The sequence below is a fragment of the Sinohyriopsis cumingii genome, chromosome 6, assembly GCF_028554795.1.
Source record: "Sinohyriopsis cumingii isolate HCF-2022 chromosome 6, ASM2855479v2, whole genome shotgun sequence".
Classification (NCBI taxonomy): domain Eukaryota; kingdom Metazoa; phylum Mollusca; class Bivalvia; order Unionida; family Unionidae; genus Sinohyriopsis; species Sinohyriopsis cumingii.
Window position 1 is genome coordinate 144838406 of NC_142966.1, and position 13395 is coordinate 144851800.

General features: G+C 33.2%; 1 long non-coding RNA gene across 1 annotated transcript; it reads right to left on the reverse strand.

The window, feature by feature from the left end:
- Positions 1-8493: 8493 nt before the first annotated feature.
- On the reverse strand, positions 8494-10891 carry LOC149798188 (uncharacterized). Its single transcript, XR_016421985.1, has 3 exons — positions 10784-10891; positions 8869-9095; positions 8494-8626 (listed from the first exon to the last, which is right to left on the reverse strand). It is a non-coding gene; the product is annotated as an uncharacterized LOC149798188 (long non-coding RNA).
- Between the last annotated feature and the right edge of the window lie 2504 nt (positions 10892-13395).

A 13395-nucleotide genomic window follows, 5' to 3' on the forward strand; every position in this document is an offset into this window, starting at 1 on the left:
CATTTTTATTAGCGGAAAAGTGAAAGTAATATTTGAAATTAATATAGCTTTTGTCACAGTTGTCAAATGTTAGGAAAACACACTCAGAAGATAACTAAATATCAGTTGCAATCTATTCTTGCATTTGACGAACCATTTTGTAAAATAATGGCAGACTATATAGTTCCCTTACCTGAGACAAAGGCAGAGGACCAATATTTTCTGACCATCATATTTGCATTCACGAGTTTCTCGTAGGCTATTCTATGAAGAATATTAAAAGTAAAACCGTAGGAAAAACTGTGTTTAAGATTTTCTTTTTACACAATTTGGCCTTCCGAATTCCATTCACTCTGATTAGGGATACAATTGTATGTCTGGAGTTTTCACAGTGATACAGAAATTAGGCATCCTGCAATTCTGCCTATTACTCTGAAAGCCAAAGGATTTAGAAAGATTTAATCAAATTTTGAAGCTATGATTCTGCGATATTGTTTTGATACCGGTAATGACTGGGACGAAGATTTTCATTTACTATTTTTTGCACTTAGGCAATCAGTTCAAGAGTTGTTAGAATTTAGACCTTGCGAATTAGTTCTTGGACATACTATTCGTGGATAATTGAAGTTATTAAAGGAGATGCTTTTTTTCAACAGAACTTTAACAATTAATCTTCTTGCCTATGTTAGTGATTTCAATGAGAAGGTGTCAAAGGCTTGTGAAGTTACAAGAGCTATAATTCACTATACTCGGTGAAAAATGAAATTAAGGTATGACCAACATACAAAGAAAAGAGTTTTCATCCTGGTATTAGAATTCTAGATCTCCTGCCCATACCTCAAAATCTTCTTCGGGCTCTACGTAACTAAATTAAATTCTATCAAGACCTCCAGAGTATGTTGATAACGAAATATATGTTAATCACGCAGTTAATTTAGTTGTGCATGTGAGGATTTCAGTGATGGAATGACATTTGATTGTAGTCACTTTGGTGTGAACAACAAATGTTTGCACACGAACAAATAACATTGTATCAAGACGTTGAAATTGGAATTTGAACACTTATTCAAGAACATCCATACAGATTGACTCCTCTCATACAGGAATGTTTGAAGAAAGAAATTGGAGAAAACGTCGTTAGATATAGAGATACCCATGACTGAAGAAATTTAATGTAAAATTAAATTAGAAGCTTTCAATGATCATTTACGTTCAGTAGAATTGCCCCAATACAAAAAAAAAATGAGAAGGAAATGAGGAAACAAAAGATGAGGAAAATCAAAAATGCATACCGGCCTTTTCTGAAACATGATAACTCCTCTTAAACTACAAATTTGCAAAAGGAATTAGAATCAATTTCGTAGATTTCATAAACTTTAATGTCACGGTTACATGCCTCTCTCGTTTGGTTAAATAACATGTACAAAATAGAGCATATAGATTTTATAAAATTAAAATTACAAATTACAACAGCTCGCAAACAAAGAAACTTTCTAACTATGCAAACATCGAGGAAGTAGTTTTGAAATTGCTGTTTGGAAGTCATGCCATCAATGGCAACCCGATTTACTCGTGGTTTAATATTTAATATCACCAGCACTTTTGGAATACAGAACAAAAATGTTTCGACAATAAGATGGTTATAATTATTTTTGTTCGGTAAGATGATTTTAGGAAGAAAATAGTATAATTTATTACAATCTCATCAGTTTTACAGAACAGTCTGGAAATTTCACCATTGGGCATATTCACATGGATTGTTCTAGGCAAATACAGTAATTTGCATATTTTACAAAATGTTTGGGGATCTTTTTAAAAGCAAATCTAATTAATGTATCGTCTATATTTCCTACAGTATGGCAAATTAAAAATGAAATATTCATTTATCCTTGAATGTAATTTTTATTAAAATGCATTATTATATGCGTGGAGTTTTGATTGTGCAGAGTGACAGAGTGGGCCATTATTTGTCACTTTGTAGGCTCTTTATGTGATAATCTATCAGCAGTGCAAAGAAACAAGCAATACCATCTTCTGTCATCGAACGATTTTGAGTGGAAGGTCTGAATGACACAAGTGCACATTTCCAGAGAGGTATATAGCTTCTTCCGCTTTATGTCAGAAATATTTTCTCGATAAGATCTAATGAAAAACTTTAATCCGATATATATTGCATCTATTATCGTACATACATCAATACATGCTTACATACATGCATTCATACATATATACATACATACATAGATACATAGATACATACATACATACATTCATCCATAGGAACAAGAATACATACATACATACATTCATACATACATACATACATACATACATACATACATACATACATACATACATACATGCAAACATACATACATACATACATACATACATACATACATACATACATACAAAGATTGATGCATACATACATACATACATACCACATTTTTCCATCCATCCATCCATACATCCATGCATCCACGCATCCATCCAGTCATCCATCCATTCATCCATCTATGCATTCATCCATACATACATACGTATAAGTTTACTTTTACATACATACATACATACATACATACATACATACATACATACATACATACATACATACATACATACATACATACATACATACATGCATGCATACATACATACATACATACATACATACATACATGCATGCATACATACATACATTTATACCTACCTACCTACCTACCTACCTACATACATACATACATACATGCATACATACATACATAGAAACATAGATACATATATACATACATACATACATGCATGCATGCATGCATACATACATACATACATACATTCATACATACATACATAGATACATGCAGACATACATACATACATACATATATACATGCATACATATATGCGTATATAAATTCATACATACATTCAGACATACATGCATACATACATACATTTATACCTACCTACCTACCTACCTACCTACCTGCATACATACATGCATCATTCATACATTTATACATATATACATACATACATACATACATAGATACATACATACATACATACATGCATACATACATATATACATACATACGTACATTGATGAATACGAATATATATTCATCCATCCATCCATCCATCCATCTATCCAACCATTCATACATACATACATTTATTTTTAAATAGATACATACATACATACATACATACATACATACATACATACATACATACATACATGCATGCATACATACAGACAGACATACATACATACATACATACAGACAGACAGACATACATACATACATATATACATGCATACATGCATACATATATGCGTACATAAATTCATACATACATACATACATGGATACATACATACATACATTGATACCTACCTACCTACCTACCTACCTACATACATACATACATACATAGATACATATATAGATACATAGATACATTCATGCATAGATTTATACATACATACATACATATATTCATAGATACATACATGCATATATACATACATACATACATGCATACATTTATACATACATACATACATACATACATGCATACATATATACATACATACATACATACATACATACATACATACATACATACATACATACATTCATTGATGAATACAAATATACTCATAGATATTTTACGGGTTCAATAAATGGTGTTTTTATTTTAGTTAGCTGTAATTCAGTATTTAGTATGTAGAATCTTTAACCGGTAATTTACGATTTCTTCAGAAAAGGGCTTGTCTTTTATGGAGAAAATATATTTTCTCGGTTGATTGTGAATAGGGTCTTGTAACAGCAAAGATCAGACTTCAAGATTGTATTTGACATATTCCATCATGCTGGAAGTTCGTTGCGTGTATCTGAATTATGAAATTTAATTTAGTTTAATTTCTCTTCATTTCTATTCTTATTCTCAGTATAGTGTCAATTGTAGCCATTAAAGTATATGAAAGGAATGCAAGATATGCATTTCAACTACATAAACTGAATATTGAATTACCGTACATCTAGAATCAAATATTTGATTGGGCAGAATTTGAATTTTAGTTAAATTTGAGAAATTTGATAACTTAAGACTAGATTTGACAAGAAGATTAATGTTTTGAAGACTCAGTTACGCCGCAAGAGACAGTGGCAGCGGTCAGTATATGTCATGTCTTCATGTTTTTGCTATGGCCAGCCATGATATATCTTCGGAATAAGCATTCATCATCTAGTTTCAGTCTCTCTGTCATCTGGAATTTTTAATTCAATTACGTATTAAATTATAAATTCTGTAGCATGTATGGTAATGCATATTTAGAAAGAACTGATTTCCCGACATAATTTATAATAGGTATGATTTATCAAAACGTGTTTATTCCGGGACGTACTGCAGTGGACCAGACGACCTGTTCAAACTGTTTAATTATCCAGTTCAAGTACATGCATGATTATGCATGGAGATAACTCATATTTTGCTTAAATGGCAACAATCCCTTTATGTTGGAAAGTTGCTACGTCTGTCCCAGATGCAGAAAATAGCAAGTGTTAATGCGGTGCAGTGCATGAAAGATGACGTTTCGCGTCTTATATTACACCAATGTAGCATATACCATTTTAAATCTTTGGAAAAATCTTATTTTGCGATTTTGAATTGCAGTTTCGAATGTAAATCATTGTATCGTGAATATTAGTTAATACTAAAGACAAATGGGATTGTTTATAAGAAATATATTCTGAACGAAATGAATAGTTTGCATTTTCATGCTATGTTGATAACATTTCTATTTAGAAAATGCAACGAAGAAACTCAGTGAAAGGAAACCAAGAAGCAAATGATAGGGACATGGACCACATTTCTACTGTTCAGTCTCCTTTTGGTGTAGGAAACTTGTACCGAATTATTGTTTATGGCAACAGTGCTCAAAAAGTGAATTGGAACTATGCAACTTTCAAACCTTCGTGACTCTCCGCTCGTACTGGTGAAATCAGATCACTCGTACAACGAATTATCAAATTTATGGCAATACGTTTATCTAGGAGTTTTGAAGTACTCTGTCGCTTGAGTACAAATTGAGAGGTTCTTGTCAACTTGTTACTGTATATTACAGCCTATTCATTAAATCTATAATCTGTAATTTGCATGTCATGTTGAACCATGCTCGAAAATGAAGTAACGTCCCTATTGAGTCGAAGAGCATGAAAGATAGATTGGATTTCGTTGCTTTGTAGATCTGACTTGACGATGAGTCCTAAACAATGAACAGCGCGAGCAATAGAGAGCTTTATTGTCACCATCTTGTCGTTCGAATTCTCTTCCTTCAATTAATTTTCATAGATGAATTACAGATGTAAATGTTTATTGCACATCAAGAATGCAAGAGCTGCATTTCATTTTATATAAAATCTTCATCGATTGATGCACTGGTGTCTGGAACAAACTGATAAACATGATAAACTGGTCTATATTCCTCAACTATAACGTTTTTTTTTGTATTTTAGTGTTGCCATAGGTTGATTCATGGCAAATTAAGCTCTGATTGCTTCGGTACCAATGTCGGAAAAGCTGATCATTCTTTTTGATTTTAACACCAGAGTTGGCGCGGACTACAAGTCGTGGAAGGGAGTTATTGGTAGAGATGGAATTGGCAAATGCAACAGCAATGGACAACTGCTTTTGAGGAGGTGCGCAACATATGATTTCCTGATCACAAACACCATCTTCCGTCTGCCTAACCGTAATTAAACAACTTTGAGGCACACACTGTCTAAGGACTGGTGTTCACTATTGCATATGAATCCATTGGCGTCACTGCGCGAAAGCAACAAAACTGGTATCTGACGAGAAGTGTCAAGAAATACAGTCCCTGCTACAGGTGAAGCATCGTCTCCATCGTGCATACAACATTGAGCCGAAGTCCGCTGCAAAGAATGATGCCTTCAGCAGAGTCCTCCAAGGTGTTCAGAAGAAACTGCGCGAAATGCAGGACACATCAATGAGCCGATGTAGTCTCCAGAATGTATTTTACTGTATGTTAATCTTGTTTATGACCTTTTGGAATTTCTTTTTTTTTTTCATTACTATTTTCCAATTTAGGCCTTTGGAGGTGCTTGTATGTATGTATGTATGTATGTATGTATGTATGTATGTATGTATGAATGCATGTATGTATGGATGTATGTATGTATGTATGCATGTATGTATGTATGTATGTATGTATGTATGTATGTATGTATGTATGTATGTATGTATGTACAAGATTGAATTTCATAAAAAGTATATTCAATGGACTGTGAAGCTGTTTTCCGTTAATTATACGTGGCCTTTTAACTTCTTCGAATCTTCTAAACAACTATTTCTTATGATGAAAGCGTGGAATCTTCCGAAAATGATGTTTCATAATATAATTCAGGAATTCCCTTGAAATAAGTTTAAGTTCGATTTTGTTACTGTTAACAGCAACATTTTACATATAAAATGTTCTGCCTTTAAAAGATTGAAGTAAAACGTAAAAGATATTGAATGTAAGAGAATAAAAACCTGTTCATTTTTCCCATCTTGAAATATTATACCTATGTTTAGAAAGAAGGTTTTTATTTTACGTGCTATACCGTTTTAAAACAATATTAACAATTTCAGCCTACCGAAATAGACCTTGCTGATGAGTAGAAAGAAGAAAATTGTTTTGTGAATTTTATATTGTTAAATGGATTGGTTTGCATACATGAATGTCTTGCAGTTTTTATCTGGATTACTATATCACTAGAGTGATGTTTCTAAACTCTCTTGGACAATGCTTATTTGTATTGCCTAATAATGTAATTTTATTCGTCTTCGAAAAACTCGTAATATAGTCTCTAATACACACGTTCTCTATTCTAGTCGTTGCGTTTTTTTTCATGGCGTTGTTTGGATTAGGAGGCGACTTGTTTGTACGCTTAGGGCAAGTCTTGGTCACTATTGGTTAATACTCACTGGACCTTTTAATATTCAGAATAAACACTATTTCTGCAGGAAGACTTCTTCTTTCTCCAAAAAACACATATTTTGGTTAGTCAGGTATTTTTGAAGAACAATAAAAAGTGGACAATCGAGTCATGATGATTACGTTAATGTATTTAATTTTCGGTCGAGTTGTGTACATCTGATAGCATAGTCCACTCTCCTATTGAGAAGGTCATTTTTGTTTTGGTTACCGATTTTTAAGTTGTATTGTACAAATTAGGATTACTTTCATCCTCTTTATCGGATGGCATTACCCTGTTAGGTGTCGTCCTCGCATGTAGATACATGATTTCATTGATCTTTGAGACCTCTTTTTCCTATTGCAATTTTGAGTGGGATGGCAAGGTTTCTCTGGCGTACGTATTTTACTGTATGTTAATCTTGTTTATTACCTTTTAGAATTTCATTTTTTTTTTTTGCATCACTATGTTCAAATTTAGGCCTTTGGAGTTGCTTCCGCTATTGGTACATCTTCGTCTAATGGGAATATCCGAATTAGTTCCCAGTTTTAAAACTATAAAATGGCAACTACGCTATTTACATGACATGGATACAATGTGAGCTTATTCGACTCTAAAATAGTGTCTGAACACATGGCTCAGGTTTAGTTGACTTCCCACAGTGAGCGAACTACCATGCTTCTAAGCAGTGGCTATGATGTAATGAAAGTGAACACCATCTGGTCATTGTCTCTATCACTTTGCAAAACTATATCACGTGTCATGATGATACTGCCAAAACTTTGTAGCCTTTTAGTTTATTGCCCCGTTGGCTAATCAGGATTCGAATTCGAGATTTGTTATACACTTATTGCACAGTATATATTGGGAGATGGGTAATATATACAACTAATATTCACCGCGTTTAGCCGACATAACTCAATATTCAACAAAATTGTGGTCTGCATTATCTCTTTTCAATTAAATATTGAATCAATATTAAAGGATCACATCTGTCGATCTGTTACGGGACAGGAAAAATTGATTTGTTGTTTTATCATGTACAGAAAGGTTGTTTTTGGCGGTCAATTATGCGACAAAATTCTTTAATCTGCCGGCTAATAATGCGATTTAATTTCTCATATGCAGTTGAAACAGTTGAGCCTATTATGAAACTGCAGATCATTGTTGACGTTGTTGGATGCTTCTTACATACGGATGTTGGGGACATTCCATAATCTTCATATACACTTTGAAAATCTATAAATATCAGGAAAGAAAAATATTCTTCAATGTTTTCGAAGACCATCTATGACAATATTAGACATATGCAGCTCATAAATACTTATATATCTTATATGATAACTACTTTACATAAGGAATATGAAACATATTGCTGAACGCTGTTTTATTTTAAAGAAAACTAGAAGGGAAGGAGACGGTGATGACCACCAAAACGGTTCGCAATTGTACGAGAATGTTTGGGAGAGAGAGAGTGAAAGTGAACCTTGTAGAACTGAAACACTATCATGATAAAAACAACTTTTTGATTTTATCAGTAATTGGAATTTATTGTTGTATAAGATATTAATTCCAACATAACAATATTCCAAAGAGAGGTGTCTTATTCTGTCCATTCTGGCCCAGTCCTTACTTATGTATGTTCTTCTTAATATCTGTAAAATACGAAAGAAGAATCAAGTGAATATGTCCTGGATGTATTGGTAAAAGCAAAACATTATGTTTATGCTAATAATTATATGAAGGGAGAAAGGCGATAATGTGAGTACTTCGAATTGTAAGATTTAGATGTACAATGAGTATGAGGAGATTGTGGTGGAGAACTTAATATTGAAGAAGCACTGTATCTTAATTCTCTAATATATAACTGTCTAAGATGAAGAGTACAAATTCTTACTTCACAGGGTGTTTAGTGTGAGGGAATCCACCCCAAGCACCGAATCTTCCCCAAGGCCCGAAATATCCACCATATCCACCGCCGTATCCCCAGGGAATTCCACCACTGTATCCACCATATCCGCCATAACCTCCAATTCCACTGTAGCCGCTGTAACCGGTTTTCGGGATGGCTGCGATAGCACAAACCATGCAAGCAAGAAGAACTAGTACAGCCCTCATTCTCGTCTGCCCAACAAAATAAGTAGCACAAAAATAATCATAATTAGTGTTATGAACACCGAAGAACGTGTAATAACGAACAAATATTAATTCTGAGGTACAGAACAATCTATATTCCTTAAAAGCAAACCTAAATTTGTGTAACGCAGTAAAATCAGATGGCCCACGTACGCCTCTGATCCGCCCCGAACCTCTTAATTATATTTTATATTATAACATTGAATGTCATAGCTCTTTTAGGTAGTGCATGTGTTTCTTATGACAGATTATTCAATTGTATGTTTCGCCTTTGTTCGTTATTGAGCGTGGACAGTTTACGAACCTGATTATTGGAATATTTTGTCTAATTGCATTTGATGATATCTTGGGATATTACCAAATATTAATTCAACGCCCGACATTGTTTCTAGCTTAGAATATTCTGGAAACGAAATTGCTGACAATATAATGTAATTTCCCACTAACATCTAATGAATTCCAGAGTATTTTCTGTAGTGTCATTGGTAAGGAATACATATGTCATGGCATTCAAGACTATTGAAATTCATTCGGAACGCTCTAATATTCTTTTTACCTGTGATAGGACATTTAAGAGCGATTCTTATTTATTTAATAATGCTGTAAGTGACGTTTAAATTTTTGCTTTCTATCTACTGAAATATATTATTTGTTGATTTTATTAAACATGTTGATTTCGCTTTAATCTGTTACATAGCTTAGGACCTAGATTCGTAACAAGGAGAAATCGTAAGAAGGAGAAACACTAATATCCTCCCTCTGTTGCCTGACAATATTGAAGTTTTGGCGGACGATGCAGTTCTCAAGAGAAAAATGGAAAACCATAAATAACCGAAAATATGGTGCACAATATAGTCTTGAAATGTGACAAAAATATTTGTCTACACTTATTTCAAACCACGTTTTATAGTTTTGTGTCCTATATAATGTAAGCTTTCATTTTGTAGGAATGTGTGAACTAAATAAATATACCAGCACAAAGGTTTTATAAGACAAGAACAACATTTGTGGCTGACGAAGACCACATGTTGATACATGCACAATGGATCGAATGTATGGTCCTTCTAATACAAATGATGTTGCACTTATACAATGCATATATTTAGGGAATCTGATGTACATAACATTAATAAATATGGTGGTAATATTTCCGTTGCTACAATATAAATATAGTCATTTAAAACACGTCATTTATCATATCCAAATGCCCAAGTTAAATATTGTGAATACGTCAGTTTTTTATTTGTGATGTTGTGAAGTTTGTCTGACATACAGGGCACGGATTTCATTAATATTGTTTTTCCACTGTCCGCTATTAGAAACGTGGTGACAAGGACACAACTGGTCATTTTTGAATAAAATGCGCTATAGTAATGTGGCCGTATATGCAATTTATAAAATTTAGAGGCGATTAGAAAATTAAAATAAATATGTATGGCTATCGATCTTTTGCTTTCATTTGTTTGACAAGGAACCTATTTTAAAATATGGGGATGCTAGAGAGTTTTCATTTTTCACATATAAGAAAACTCATGTAATGATGTAGTCATTCATGTGAGCACATAACAAAATAATACAGTTGTTTAGAAAGTAAACGTATTGGAGTATATTGATCAGAATTAATTAGTATGTTGTTATCTTGAACACTAATTAACATGCAGAATAAAATTACTTACCTGTATCTGTGGTAGCAAGGCACTGAAGCTCTAAATGAAGAAGTCTCCGGATTGGCAGCCGCTGTGATAGCTTGTTTAATCGATGGTCAATTTATACCTATACTCCGGGTTTTTTCATCCACGATGTCAGAATTAATTGTGCATGATCAATGATAGCGCAGAAATGAAAGATGTAAATTAATGCTAATGTGCTTTCGCAAAATTGTCCATTTTGTAAACTGATCAAACATTTTGAAAGATGACAAATTGGAGAATTCAAATTGTGTGTCTTCCGCTGAATAATTTATAAAACATCTACAAGGATAGGAAGATGTATAAAAAATACCATGGTACAGGCGGCAAATTTTATTTATATAACTTCATGATATCGTTACTAATTTCCATACAGAGACAAAGAGACATTTTTTGTTACGTATATTTTTTCATATTATCTCTTGGCCTTTTAATATCTGTATGTTATGCATGTCTATATTATGTACTTGACATTGTCCTAAACCAAAATATAGCCTTGCTAGTGACTAGTGACATTTTATTATATAAAGAACATAATAAATGGTAATATTGTCTCTATGATTGTGGATCAAATAGTCAGTTCCTTATAAAAGTAAACATTTTTCCTACAATTTGGGTTGAAAGATACAGTCTTGACTTGGACCTTAGAATCTAGTAGAATGGAAAATTCATTAAGTGGCAGACTATTATAATAAAATGGTAATCGGGACCCAGATTAAAGGAGGCGTACACAAACTTGTTTATGTGAAAATGACTAATTCTTGCCTTACGATATAAAGCAGAATCATTCTTACTGTTGTTTCCACTTTTTGATTTGGTAGGATCAATTTATTCAAATTGTTATTCACTGGGAATTCAGTGTGCTGATCAATAATATTTTTGATCTAGAACATTGATTTAGAATTATGGTGAATTCAGACATGGAGACTTTGGATTATTTTATTATGTCGTATTGAAAAACTCTCAGGACATCGCCACATTCCAAGTCATTGGCCTATTAGCACGTTTGAGATTATAGGTACATCAGCATATTCCATATTGAAACCTAATGGAAATAAAACTGGGATTAAAGTGGGACTTCATCGATGTGAACTTATCATGGGACTTAATTCACAATACTGTAAGTGGGTTTTAAATTTTCCCTTCGTATTCTAGGGAAATAAATTATTTGATGAATTAAACAAAAGCTGTTAGTTTTCGTTTTTATCTGTTACTTAGTTTAATATCACCGAGTCGTACTAGAAAACGGGTTCTCTTCCGTGATACAATTTACTCTAAGTATATCAAAAAACTTTACTAAGAAAGTTTCGACACAGAAAGGCTTTCAGAGTGTTATTTAAAGTTGAGAACCTTATTATATATCCTGCCCAGAATGTGTTAAAGTTGTTAGAAAAGGACGGATTATTCCAGTTTGCCATATAATATGACTACCTCTGATGGGAGACTTAGGAGGACTTGGTGACCATCTGAGATAGCCACTGATGACAAGTGGTCAGTGAGCTGTCAGGTTGTTGTATATAAGTCATATGTACTCTGGGAATTCTTAGTCTAGTCCATGAAATTCATTTGGCTGGTCATGTTGGGGTGCATAAGACTCATCACAAGATATTTAATCATTTTTATTAGCGGAAAAGTGAAAGTAATATTTGTAATTAATATAGCTTTTGTCACAGTTGTCAAATGTTAGGAAAACACACTCAGAAGATAACTAAATATCAGTTGCAATCTATTCTTGCATTTGACGAACCATTTTGTAAAATAATGGCAGACTATATAGTTTCCTTACCTGAGACAAAGGCAGAGGACCAATATTTTCTGACCATCATATTTGCATTCACGAGTTTCTCGTAGGCTATTCTATGAAGAATCTTAAAACTAAAACCGTAGGAAAAACTGTGTTTAAGATTTTCTTTTTACACAATTTGGCCTTCCGAATTCCATTCACTCTGATTAGGGATACAATTGTATGTCTGGAGTTTTCACAGTGATACAGAAATTAGGCATCCTGCAATTCTGCCTATTACTCTGAAAGCCAAAGGATTTAGAAAGATTTAATCAAATTTTGAAGCTATGATTCCGCGATATTGTTTTGATACCGGTAATGATTGGGACGAAGATTTTCATTTACTGTTTTTGCAGCTAGGCAATCAGTTCAAGAGTTGTTAGAATTTAGACCTTGCGAATTAGTTCTTGGACATACTATTCGTGGATAATTGAAGTTATTAAAGAAGATGCTTTTTTTCAACAGAACTTTAGCAATTAATCTTCTTGCCTATGTTAGTGATTTCAATGAGAAGGTGTCAAAGGCTTGTGAAGTTACAAGAGCTACAATTCACTATACTCGGTGAAAAATGAAATTAAGGTATGACCAACATACAAAGAAAAGAGTTTTCATCCTGGTATTAGAATTCTAGATCTACTTCCCATACCTCAAAATCTTCTTCGGGCTCTACGTAACTAAATTAAATTCTATCAAGACCTCCAGAGTATGTTGATAACGAAATATATGTTAATCACGCAGTTAATTTAGTTGTGCATGTGAGGATTTAAGTGATGGAATGACATTTGATTGTAGTCACTTTGGTGTAACCAATCTTCTT